Below are 14,170 nucleotides of genomic sequence, written 5' to 3' on the forward strand. Positions count from 1 at the left end.
TGACTACTGTAGTACTGTACTACTGTCTGAACTGACTACTGTAATACTGTACTACTGTCTGAACTGACTACTGTAATACTGTACTGTCTGAACTAACTACTGTAGTACTGTACTTCTGTCTGAACTAACTACTGTAGTAGTACTGTCCTACTGTCTGAACTGACTACTGTAGCAGTACTGTCCTACTGTCTGAACTGACTACTGTAGTAGTACTGTCCTACTGTCTGAACTGACTACTGTAGTAGTACTGTCCTACTGTCTGAACTGACTACTGTAGTAGTACTGTCCTACTGTCTGAACTGACTACTGTAGTAGTACTGTCCTACTGTCTGAACTGACTACTGCAGTAGTACTGTCCTACTGTCTGAACTGACTACTGTAGTAGTACTGTCCTACTTTCTGAACTGACTACTGTAGTACTGTACTACTGTCTGAACTGACTACTGTAATACTGTACTACTGTCTGAACTGACTACTGTAATACTGTACTGTCTGAACTAACTACTGTAGTACTGTACTTCTGTCTGAACTAACTACTGTAGTAGTACTGTCCTACTGTCTGAACTGACTACTGTAGCAGTACTGTCCTACTGTCTGAACTGACTACTGTAGTAGTACTGTCCTACTGTCTGAACTGACTACTGTAGTAGTACTGTCCTACTGTCTGAACTGACTACTGTAGTAGTACTGTCCTACTGTCTGAACTGACTACTGTAGTAGTACTGTACTACTGTCTGAACTAAGCCTTCTTCCATTGTTATCCATAAATAGAAATAATCAAGTCAAATCAACATAATAGTTTTGGTTGCATCATGCTAAGTGTCTGCTGTGTGTAACTGGTCTAAACTGATGTGTCATGTTGACCATCCCGCTGGTCTATAGATCACTCCTTTCACTGTGTTTGTTGGAATTTGGGGAGGGGACCTCAAGCATTGAGTGATCTGAAACCACACATTACTTTAGTTTACAGTGGAAATTATTTAAAAAACTATCTTATTCGGTTTGAACCATATAGCAATTCAGTATATATTCAGAAATAAAACTATACAAAATATAATAATATATGTAAATGTGTATACCTTCAGTACAATTATTATTTAATAAGTACTATAGGCGTATAATACTTACAAATATAATGAACTTGACAATAATAAACAACCATGGGTAACTCAGCCACGAAAAAACATCAACTACAAAGACAACAATAGAGCTTTGATTTTCAACAGGCTTTTTGAAGTGCAGAGACTTCCCAGCTGTTGTTAAGGGCAGCAGTGGATAGGTATCGTGATGGCTAGAGGTGTGATCGTATGCATGAAGGATAGAAGCGGGTTAGGTATAAATAAAATAAGATTTTTTTTTTTTTTTACCAAACCACCGAGGATGAAGAACACCATGAAAAGTCGTCCCAGGGTAGTTTTGGCATACACGTCTCCATAGCCCACAGTGGACATGGTAACCATCAGTAAGTAGACACATTCCCAGTAGGAAAGTGACTGGGAATTTTGGAAGTTTTCCCAAGGATCCCCTGAGTTTTCCACCTAGAACAAAGGTCACAATACTGGATATTGAAAGAGAGGAACATACAGAGAGCCTTTTTCTTGTACTCAATCTTGTATTACAATTTACTAACTCACTCTCAACTCACTCATCTGATTTATTACTTACTTACTCAGTTATTTCTGAGTTACTTTGTGACTCACACCTTATCAATGATGTACTGTCTTCAGAACTGTAATAAACGGTTACATTTTCAGAAGCAATGACTATGCTACCATCTAGAGGCCATACACATTCTAAAAACAGACTTATTCCACAGGTATAACATGCATCAAAGTACTGTAGCTATATCTCTGTAGAATTTATCTGTAGGATATCTACTGTATGTAGGATATCTACTGTATGTATGATAGCTCCATAGGATCTCTGTAAAATATCTCTGTAGAATGTAACTGTAGGATATCTACTGTATGTATGATAGCTCCATAGGATCTCTGTAAAATATCTCTGTAGCTATATCTCTGCAGGATATCTGTGTAGCTATATCTCTGTAGGATATCTCTGTAGGATATCTCTGTTGGATATCTACTGTATGTATGATATCTCTGTAGGATATCTCTGTAGCTATATCCCTGTAGGATATCTCTGTAGGATATCTACTGTATGTAGGATATCTCTGTAGGATCTCTGTAAAATATCTCTGTAGCTATATCTCTGCAGGATATCTGTGTAGCTATATCTCTGTAGGATATCTCTGTTGGATATCTACTGTATGTATGATATCTCTGTAGGATATCTCTGTAGCTATATCCCTGTAGGATATCTCTGTAGGATATCTACTGTATGTAGGATATCTCTGTAGGATCTCTGTAAAATATCTCTGTAGCTATATCTCTGCAGGATATCTGTGTAGCTATATCTCTGTAGGATATCTCTGTTGGATATCTACTGTATGTATGATATCTCTGTAGGATATCTCTGTCGCTATATCTCTGTAGGATATCTCTGTAGGATATCTACTGTATGTAGGATATCTCTGTAGGATATCTCTGTAGCTATATCCCTGTAGGATATCTCTGTTGGATATCTACTGTATGTATGATATCTCTGTAGGATATCTCTGTAGCTATATCCCTGTAGGATATCTCTGTAGGATATCTACTGTATGTAGGATATCTCTGTAGGATCTCTGTAAAATATCTCTGTAGCTATATCTCTGCAGGATATCTGTGTAGCTATATCTCTGTAGGATATCTCTGTTGGATATCTACTGTATGTATGATATCTCTGTAGGATATCTCTGTCGCTATATCTCTGTAGGATATCTCTGTAGGATATCTACTGTATGTAGGATATCTCTGTAGGATATCTCTGTAGCTATATCCCTGTAGGATATCTCTGTTGGATATCTACTGTATGTATGATATCTCTGTAGGATATCTCTGTAGCTATATCCCTGTAGGATATCTCTGTAGGATATCTACTGTATGTAGGATATCTCTGTAGGATATCTCTGTCACTATATCTCTGTAGGATATCTACTGTATGTAGGATATCTCTGTAGGATATGTGTGTATTCCTTTCCTGCAGGCAAATTACCAATCCTCCCTCTAGTAGTGCCATGGGTGGAATGTTATTCATATTTTTCACAATTTCCTAATTAATATACTTTTTTTTTTAACCTGAAAATCCGGTGTTTCTATATCAGGTTGTATTATATTTCAGTCTTCTGTGATGTATGTAAAGTGTAATATTGGGATTCAAACTCAAAATGGAATACATTTCAACTCTATATTTGACATGGTACAGGTGTCTTCTTTATTTAAACCGTGTGTGTGTGAGGTGTATACTTTTGTTTCAAAGTAGATTTGTTTAAGACTACCCAGAACCACTCTGTGTGCCCCCTGATTTAGCCCACTGCTGTATTAAAGGGGCTAGGTTGTACAATACTTTACTTAAATTGATGTCTGTTAGATGTGTCAGAGACTGAATATTTACAATCATATAGTTCTTCTGTTTCGCTTTTATGGCGCTGGGTAACTCACCAAATGTATGAAGCCTGCAGCTGTTAGCCATGTGCTTATGAAGATTGAACACAAGTTCACCAGTTTTATGGAATTGCTATTGAAAACAAGAGAGCCAGACAATATCAATGAACATTGATAGTGTTGAACACCAAAATACCTTGTGAAGGTTTCAAAGAAGTGTACAGGATCCATATTTGGTAATAAAATGTCGGTAGCACTTTAATTAACCTGTTTGTCAAAACAGTGCCGTAATATAGTCATGAACATAACAAAAAGTAGTTTGGTTTCTCCAGTTGTTACTATATTCCCTTTGCACTATAAGTGCCTACTGAGGGATTTTGTTTAAAGAACATCCTTTGAGAAAAAAGGTGATATCTGGTGATATCTGGTTATAGAACCTCCTTTAGGATAAAGGGTGGTATCTGGTTATAGAACCTCCTTTAGGATAAAGGGTGATATCTGGTGATAGAACCTCCTTTAGGATAACGGGTGATATCTGGTGATATCTGGTTATAGAACCTCCTTTAGGATAAAGGGTGATATCTGGTGATATCTGGTTATAGAACCTCCTTTAGGATAAAGGGTGATATCTGGTTATAGAACCTCCTTTAGGATAAAGGGTGATATCTGGTGATATCTGGTTATAGAACCTCCTTTAGGATAAAGGGTGATATCTGGTGATATCTGGTTACAGAACCTCCTTTAGGATAAAGGGTGATATCTGGTGATATCTGGTTACAGAACCTCCTTTAGGATAAAGGGTGATATCTGGTGATATCTGGTTATAGAACCTCCTTTAGGATAAAGGGCGATATCTGGTGATATCTGGTTACAGAACCTCCTTTAGGATAAAGGGTGATATCTGGTGATATCTGGTTATAGAACCTCCTTTAGGATAAAGGGCGATATCTGATGATATCTGGTTATAGAACCTCCTTTAGGATAACGGGTGCTTTCTGGTGATATCTGGTTACAGAACCTCCTTTAGGATAACGGGTGATATCTGGTGATATCTGGTTACAGAACCTCCTTTAGGATAAAGGGTGATATCTGGTGATATCTGGTTATAGAACCACCTTTAGGATAAAGGGTGATATCTGGTGATATCTGGTTACAGAACCTCCTTTAGGATAAAGGGTGATATCTGGTGATATCTGGTTATAGAACCTCCTTTAGGATAAAGGGTGATATCTGGTGATATCTGGTTATAGAACCTCCTTTAGGATAAAGGGTGATATCTGGTGATATCTGGTTACAGAACCTCCTTTAGGATAAAGGGTGATATCTGGTGATATCTGGTTATAGAACCTCCTTTAGGATAAAGGGTGATATCTGGTGATATCTGGTTACAGAACCTCCTTTAGGATAAAGGGTGATATCTGGTGATATCTGGTTATAGAACCTCCTTTAGGATAAAGGGTGATATCTGGTGATATCTGGTTACAGAACCTCCTTTAGGATAAAGGGTGATATCTGGTGATATCTGGTTATAGAACCTCCTTTAGGATAAAGGGTGATATCTGGTGATATCTGGTTACAGAACCTCCTTTAGGATAAAGGGTGATATCTGGTGATATCTGGTTATAGAACCTCCTTTAGGATAACGGGTGATATCTGGTGATATCTGGTTATAGAACCTCCTTTAGGATAAAGGGTGATATCTGGTGATATCTGGTTATAGAACCTCCTTTAGGATAAAGGGCGATATCTGGTGATATCTGGTTATAGAACCTCCTTTAGGATAACGGGTGATATCTGGTGATATCTGGTTACAGAACCTCCTTTAGGATAAAGGGTGATATCTGGTGATATCTGGTTACAGAACCTCCTTTAGGATAAAGGGTGATATCTGGTGATATCTGGTTATAGAACCTCCTTTAGGATAAAGGGCGATATCTGGTGATATCTGGTTATAGAACCTCCTTTAGGATAAAGGGTGATATCTGGTGATATCTGGTTACAGAACCTCCTTTAGGATAACGGGTGATATCTGGTTACAGAACCTCCTTTGGGATAAAGGCTGATATCTGGTTACAGAACCTCCTTTGGGATAAAGGCTGATATCTGGTTACAGAACCTCCTTTGGGATAAAGGCTGATATCTGGTTACAGAACCTCCTTTGGGATAAAGGCTGATAGCTGGTTACACACTGAGCTGCTCAACCCACAATATTATGTAACAGCAACAAAACAACAATTTTATGATGTTACAGTCTTTACTGTATATTCCTACGGTAATGTTACAGTCTTCACTGTATATTCCTACCGTAATATTACAGTCTTTACTGTATATTCCTACGGTAATGTTACAGTCTTTACTGTATATTCCTACGGTAATGTTACAGTCTTTACTGTATATTCCTACGGTAATATTACAGTCTTTACTGTGTATTCCTACGGTAATGTTACAGTCTTTACTGTATATTCCTACGGTAATGTTACAGTCTTTACTGTATATTCCTACGGTAATATTTCAGTCTTCACTGTATATTCCTACAGTAATATTACAGTCTTTACTGTGTATTCCTACGGTAATGTTACAGTGACTTGCATTGTCCTGTCCAGTATTAGTCTGGCCTGACCCCAGCCCATATATGCACTGTTTGTTCTGTCCTGCTCTGCCCTTACCTTCATCACAGTTAATGAGTCTGGGGATTATTCTGAAGCATTTTGTTGAGCTATAAGCTCTTCCTGACATCTGTGCCTCACAAAGCTTTAATTCTAAGCAGTAGGGTAAATGATATAATTCATCATGCTGCATCATGTCCAATAGGTTTCCAAGAGCAGAATCATCAATTCAGAATCCATTTGGAATTGAAGAAAAATGTAATATAGGATATATTATACATCCTAAAGAACAACATGTAATCCCTTTAGTTTTTAAAAGTGAAATAGATGATTTGCTTGTTATCATAGCAGTACAATATAATACGGTAAATGATTTAATTCCCCGAACTGTTCCCCCAGTTATCCAGCAGGACTGAAAGTAGACCATGCTCACTTGACTAGCTGTCAATAACAAAAACATTTGATCCAATAACAAAGTTCGATCAAAGTTGCACAAGTTCTGAGATTAAGTTCTATATTTAACACATGTTCAGTAGCTACTGTGCATTCAAAAGCCCGCTGTGCATTAAAAGCCCGCTGGTGCATTCAAAAGCCCGCTGGTGCATTCAAAAGCCCGCTGGTGCATTCAAAAGCCCACTGGTGCATTCAAAAGCCCGCTGGTGCATTCAAAAGCCCGCTGGTGCATTAAAAAGCCCGCTGTGCATTAAAAAGCCCGCTGTGCATTAAAAAGCCTGCTGTGCATTAAAAAGCCAGCTGTGCATTAAAAAGCCCGCTGGTGCATTAAAAAGCCCGCTGTGCATTAAAAAGCCCGCTGTGCATTAAAAAGCCCGCTGTGCATTAAAAAGCCCGCTGTGCATTAAAAAGCCCGCAGTATCAGAAGAGCCAGTAGATGTATTGTATAATTGTAAAACTGCATCAATATTCATCACAAATTAAGTCAGAATTACAAACATTGTCATAACATAGCGCATGCAAAATATTTGAAATACTACTAATTAGAATGAATACAAATCTAATTCTAGTTAACCTAAAGACACTTAGGAAAATTAAAATGCACTTACCTTGTTTTTAATATATTCAAAAACTGTAAGATTTCTGAGAACTGTATCAATCTTAAGGCCCTTAAAAACCGTAAGCCTGTGTAAGAGAAAAGTACAAGTTACTCAGAGTGAATTGTTTGCACATGTTATTTACATCGAGTCATTGTTATTCGCCTGTACACACAGTAAAGCAAGTAAAATCACAGCAAACCAAATTGCATACCTTTGAGCCCTTCATCCATCTTTAAAATCTTTAGTGGACTCATAATATAATAACTAAAGAGCCCTTAAAGAATAAATAGCAGCAACCAAAGCAAGGTATAGACGTCTCAAAACATCAGCAGAGAAGCAAGTAGCAGACACTACAAACAAAACACAAATATTTCAAAAACCTTATTCAAAACAACTCAGTCTGCATCAAAGAATCTTCTGAGGAATAAATACAATGCCAATGTCTCATACAGAGTAATACATTTCGGGAGACTCACTAAATCACAAAGCACGAGCATCTACCAGAATCATTTTTCATTACTAAAAAGGACTAAAAGAGTGAAAAAGCAAGAGATGAAAACCTGGATTAGTCGGACCAAAGACAGGTGGACCGGCCCGGTTTAGACGGGTCAACAGCCATGACGTCAAATAATCCCACATTTGTAGCCATAAAAAAAAATATCTAAGTACCTTTCCAAGTGCTCAAGGTCAAAGGTGAATTGCCACAAGCTGTTGCATCATTACCTTCAAAGGTCTGTGCCACACACACACACACACACACACACACACACACACACACACACACACACACACACACACACACACACACACACACACACACACACACACACACACACACACACACACACACACACAGAGAGTATAATCTGATCATCCAACAAATGGATGTGAAATAATTAATTGCTTATTGTTATAGCACCGAAGGCTGTTTCAGTATGGCATGCAACTGTATTCCAATCCCACAATACCCTGCAGGGGATAACTGTGTACTACAGCAGATGCACTGTACACCTAAGCCTACTGTGTTGTCAACGTTGTGTCACTGAGAATATTTATTTACATGTGTTTTAGAATTGTATTTTCCTCCTTTCTCAATGATTATTGTCCATAAATCCCTAAATTATAACATCAGATTATGTAACTCATAATAAACTTGGATAGTTAATGAAATGCCCTCAAAACAAACATGTGTTGCCTGTGTCAATCCCAGAAAGTTACAACAAAAAAAACTATTTCAATAATGTACAATTCTAGGCCACTAAAACCTCTTAACATGTACTCTACCAGCACTAGAGCTGTGTGCCGTGGTGTTCATGACTCACTCTGATTAAGTCCTGCACTGTAAACAAATGACTCTTTTGGATCAACCTACAACAAAAAATGTGTCAACTGGTTACAAGTAAATGAGTTCTTAATTGAAATACACTAAATTTGTCGATACCAAATAAATTATTGTTATATTTGATTATTAACAAACCGATATTTGAAGTTGTAACCTATTTTTTTCACTCAACCAAATTTCCCCTTTGTGTTAAATAAGATACATACTCACTAATGTATATACCAAGTAGATTTTTCACTTTAGAATAACTTAATAATCCAAATTTCTTCATTTCCTGTTCATCAAATATTAAATTGGTTCCATAACATGAAAAAATGGCTAGAAATACTTCCTTTACGTAACACTGTCACATTAACTGTAATTTACTGGCAGCCAGTCTTGTCGCTGCAACTCCCGTACGGACTTCGGGAGAGGCGAAGATCGAGAGCAATGCGTCCTCCCACACACGACCATGCCAAGCCGCCCTTGCTTCTTGACACACTGCTTGCTTAACCTGGAAGCTATCAGTACCAATGTGTCGGAGAAAACACCTTCCAACTGACGACCGAAGGTACCTGGCCTGCCACAAGGAGTCGCTAGAGCACGATGAGACAAGGAAAACCCGGCTGGCCAAACCCTCCACTAACCTGGGAAAACGCTGTGCCAGCTGTGAAAGAAGCAGGAAGACACAGGTTGTCCCGGTCCTCTTTCTCCACGACCTGCTGTTGTTGTTCCGTCTTGACCCTGTAGCAGTTCTGGAAGAGCTCCCAGCACGACTTCTTATGTCGCCGCATGTTCTGAAACGTCGCAGAGCGGGCCCTCTGTACATTAACAACTTAGTCAGAATCATGATGTCTAATATCTCCTAAGACTGACAAATAATTACGTCGGGCAAAGCTTCCTGAAATCATAGTACGTTTCCCAGTGGTTGAGTTTCTCGCTGAGTCAGTGTGTAGATATGGTTCTGTTTAAGGCTTCACAACATCCCCTGGATCCAGCTTAACCCAATTCCTTACAACAGCTTCCTCTATCTATCCCCTGCTTCTTTCCCCACACAGCAAATCAATCACAGGCTCTCAGTATCCATCTCAGACAGCAGAGAAGAAGAGGAGCAGGTGGGCGCAACATGTCTCTGTCCACCAAGAAGAGATCAAATAAAACATGTTCTGTAGGCGTGGTCGGGATCAGATTTCCCACAGATACTGTAGTATCCTCGTTATGATCATCAGTGGTGTAGGTCAAACAGAAAACAAGCCCCTGTTCTGTTCTGTTCTGTTCCATCAGGATATTACAGCATAAGCTCCTTGTTTGAGCTCCTTGATTGAGCTCCTTGTTTGAGCTCCTTGATTGAGCTCCTTGTTTGAGCTCCTTGATTGAGCTCCTTGATTGAGCTCCTTGTTTGAGCTCCTTGATTGAGCTCCTTGTTTGAGCTCCTTGTTTGAGCTCCTTGATTGAGCTCCTTGTTTGAGCTCCTTGATTGAGCTCCTTGTTTGAGCTCCTTGTTTGAGCTCCTTGATTGAGCTCCTTGTTTGAGCTCCTTGTTTGAGCTCCTTGTTTGAGCTCCTTGTTTGAGCTCCTTGTTTGAGCTCCTTGATTGAGCTCCTTGTTTGAGCTCCTTGTTTGAGCTCCTTGATTGAGCTCCTTGATTGAGCTCCTTGATTGAGCTCCTTGTTTGAGCTCCTTGTTTGAGCTCCTTGTTTGAGCTCCTTGATTGAGCTCCTTGTTTGAGCTCCTTGTTTGAGCTCCTTGTTTGAGCTCCTTGTTTGAGCTCCTTGATTGAAAAGCTGACATAATCATCATCATGATACTGTATGAATAAATATACTATTATGGTAGCTTTCAATCAATGTAACGTAATGTAAAGTAATGCTTTTCAGTCTGTTGTACAGTAGGATTGCTGCCTTTTCCTGCTTTGAGATACTATGTGGTATGTGACAATAGCTAGCAGTCATCTTTTATAACAGCAGTTGTCATTCATTCAGGGTCATAATGAATGATAGCTAAAGCTTCTCAGCTCTAGACAGAGTTTGACTCGGGCACTGACACATCATGTGGTGATGCACATTCTTTCTGGTGACAGTTTTGAGGAGTTACGATACGTTCTACCCTAAAATGACTGTCTATGACAGAAGGTGACTGCTGTCTGATGAGATGTACTGTACATTGTCTGGTAGTAACGGGACAGACTTGCCTCACAGTCTGATTGGTCTCTGTCTTTTCCTGTATGGGTCTGCTAAGTCATATCAGAATATCGTAGGCCTATAGATTTCCAGTGAAATCACAATGTCCAGAATCAAGACACAACATAAAACCTTTCCAGCGAGATTAACAGAATAAAACATTTTCAAAAGCATCTCTTTAAGTGCAATCGTTAAGGCTAGCTTCAGTGGACAGCTGGACGGTAAAAGCCCATTTCTGTGTTTACTTGTACAGCTCATGAGTAAAAAGCTGGAGCATTTGGAACAGAAATTAACTGCTGTCTTTTCTAAAATGGGGTAAAATGTTCTGTTGCTCCCTGGGTTTCATCCATACAAGGCTCTTACAAAGTTACTAAAACAGCAATGGCTTGGATTTAATTGGAATGACAAACTGGTTTTATTTTCTGTCCAGAGGTATCAAAAACTAAATCAGTTGAACTTCCAACTAAGAATCATTAGGCATGGAAACTCCACTTGTAGAGTAGCTAGGCAACAGCAATCAACAGAATTACTTAGTATGTTGCCAAGGGTAACCTATAAGCAGTTAGCTATAGAACTATCTTGGAGGGTAACCTATAAGTAGTTAACTGTAGTAGTACTGTATCTTGGAGGGTAACCTATAAGCAGTTAACTGTAGTAGTACTGTATCTTGGAGGGTAACCTATAAGCAGTTAGCTATAGAACTATCTTGGAGGGTAACCTATAAGCAGTTAACTGTAGTAGTACTGTATCTTGGAGGGTAACCTATAAGCAGTTAACTGTAGTAGTACTGTATCTTGGAGGGTAACCTATAAGCAGTTAACTGTAGTAGTACTGTATCTTGGAGGGTAACCTATAAGTAGTTAACTGTAGTAGTACTGTATCTTGGCATCTGTAACAGTTTACTTCCAACTAAGGCTGACCCCAATTAGTCGACTAGTCGATTGTTTGGTCGATAGGCTGTTGGTCACCCGAGATACATTTTTTTGTTGAGCAGTAGCAAATATATACAGCGCATTCGGAAAGTATTCATATCCCTAGACCTTTTCCAAATTTTGTTACATTACAGCCTTATTCTAAAATTTATTAAATATTTAAAAAATTCTCATCAATCTACATACAACACCCCATAATGACAAAGTGGAAATATTACATTTACATAAGTATTCAGACCCTTTACTCAGTACTTAGTTGAAGCACCTTTCGCAGCGATGACAACCTCAAATCTTCTTGGGTACGAAGCTACACGCTCGGCACACCTGTATTTGCAGAGTTTCTCCCATTCTTCTCTGCAGATCCTCTCAAGCTCTGCCAGGTTGCATGGGAGCATCGCTGCAAAGCTATTCTCAGGTCTCTCCAGAGATGTTTGATCGGGTTCAAGTCCGGTCTCTGGCTGGGCCACTCAAGGACATTCATAGACTTGTCCCGAAGCCACTCCTGCATTGTCTTGGCTGTGTGGTCATTGTCCTGTTGGTAGGTGAACCTTTACCCCAGTCTGAGGTCCTGAGTGCCCTGGAGCAGGTTTAAATCAAGGATCTCTCTGTACTTTGTTCCATTCATCTTTCCCTCAGAGTGACCATCGGGTTCTTGGTCACCTCCCTGGCCAAGGCCCTTCTCCCCCGATTGCTCAGTTTGGCCGAGTGGCCAGCTCTAGGAAGAGTCTTGGTGGTTACAAACTTCTTCCATTTAAGAATGATGGAGGCCACTGTTTTCTTGGGAACCTTCAATGCATCTCAGTGCAATAGGCATCACTACAGTCCCTGGTTCAAATCCAGGCTGAATCACATCTGGCTGTGATTGGGAGTCCCACAGTGCAGCACACAATTGGCTCAGCGACGTCCGGGTTTTCACTTTGTCATTATGGAGTATTGTGTATAGATTGATGAGGGAAACAAATATGTAATCCATTTTAGAATAAGACTGTAACGTAACAACAAAGAAGGGAAGGGGTCTGAATACCTTCCAAATGCACTGTATATACAGTGCCTTGCGAAAGTATTCGGCCCCCTTGAACTTTGCGACCTTTTGCCACATTTCAGGCTTCAAACATAAAGATATAAAACTGTATTTTTTTGTGAAGAATCAACAACAAGTGGGACACAATCATGAACGACATTTATTGGATATTTCAAACTTTTTTAACAAATCAAAAACTGAAGAATTGGGCGTGCAAAATTATTCAGACCCTTTACTTTCAGTGCAGCAAACTCTCTCCAGAAGTTCAGTGAGGATCTCTGAATGATCCAATGTTGACCTAAATGACTAATGATGATAAATACAATCCACCTGTGTGTAATCAAGTCTCCGTATAAATGCACCTGCACTGTGATAGTCTCAGAGGTCCGTTAAAAGCGCAGAGAGCATCATGAAGAACAAGGAACACACCAGGCAGGTCCGAGATACCGTTGTGAAGAAGTTTAAAGCCGGATTTGGATACAAAAAGATTTCCCAAGCTTTAAACATCCCAAGGAGCACTGTGCAAGCGATAATATTGAAATGGAAGGAGTATCAGACCACTGCAAATCTACCAAGACCTGGCCGTCCCTCTAAACTTTCAGCTCATACAAGGAGAAGACTGATCAGAGATGCAGCCAAGAGGCCCATGATCACCACTGGATGAACTGCAGAGATCTACAGCTGAGGTGGGAGACTCTGTCCATAGGACAACAATCAGTCGTATATTGCACAAATCTGGCCTTTATGGAAGAGTGGCAAGAAGAAAGCCATTTCTTAAAGATATCCATAAAAAGTGTTGTTTAAAGTTTGCCACAAGCCACCTGGGAGACACACCAAACATGTGGAAGAAGGTGCTCTGGTCAGATGAAACCAAAATTGAACTTTTTGGCAACAATGCAAAACGTTATGTTTGGCGTAAAAGCAACACAGCTCATCACCCTGAACACATCATCCCCACTGTCAAACATGGTGGTGGCAGCATCATGGTTTGGGCCTGCTTTTCTTCAGCAGGGACAGGGAAGATGGTTAAAATTGATGGGAAGATGGATGGAGCCAAATACAGGACCATTCTGGAAGAAAACCTGATGGAGTCTGCAAAAGACCTGAGACTGGGACGGAGATTTGTCTTCCAACAAGACAATGATCCAAAACATAAAGCAAAATCTACAATAGAATGGTTCAAAAATAAACATATCCAGGTGTTAGAATGGCCAAGTCAAAGTCCAGACCTGAATCCAATCGAGAATCTGTGGAAAGAACTGAAAACTGCTGTTCACAAATGCTCTCCATCCAACCTCACTGAGCTCGAGCTGTTTTGCAAGGAGGAATAGGAAAAAATGTCAGTCTCTCGATGTGCAAAACTGATAGAGACATACCCCAAGCGACTTACAGCTGTAATCGCAGCAAAAGGTGGCGCTACAAAGTATTAACTTAAGGGGGCTGAATAATTTTGCACGCCCAATTCTTCAGTTTTTGATTTGTTAAAAAAGTTTGAAATATCCAATAAATGTCGTTCCACTTCATGATTGTGTCCCACTTGTTGTTGATTCTTCACAAAAAAATAAAGTTTTAT

The 14,170-nt window shown here is 39.6% G+C and overlaps 1 pseudogene across 1 annotated transcript in view; it reads right to left on the minus strand.

Annotated features, from left to right (window-relative positions):
- LOC109870220 (calcium-activated potassium channel subunit alpha-1-like) overlaps nucleotides 1–14,170 on the minus strand; it is a 222,277-nt pseudogene that overhangs the window by 79,371 nt on the left and 128,736 nt on the right. The window contains exons 6-8 of the transcript XR_004205441.1: nucleotides 7,153–7,228; nucleotides 3,543–3,618; nucleotides 1,368–1,538 (exon numbers count right to left, since the gene is read on the minus strand). The product of XR_004205441.1 is annotated as a calcium-activated potassium channel subunit alpha-1-like (transcript). The remainder of the gene's footprint in view (nucleotides 1–1,367; nucleotides 1,539–3,542; nucleotides 3,619–7,152; nucleotides 7,229–14,170) is intronic.

Source organism: Oncorhynchus kisutch, linkage group LG25, assembly GCF_002021735.2.
Source record: "Oncorhynchus kisutch isolate 150728-3 linkage group LG25, Okis_V2, whole genome shotgun sequence".
Classification (NCBI taxonomy): Eukaryota; Metazoa; Chordata; class Actinopteri; order Salmoniformes; family Salmonidae; genus Oncorhynchus; species Oncorhynchus kisutch.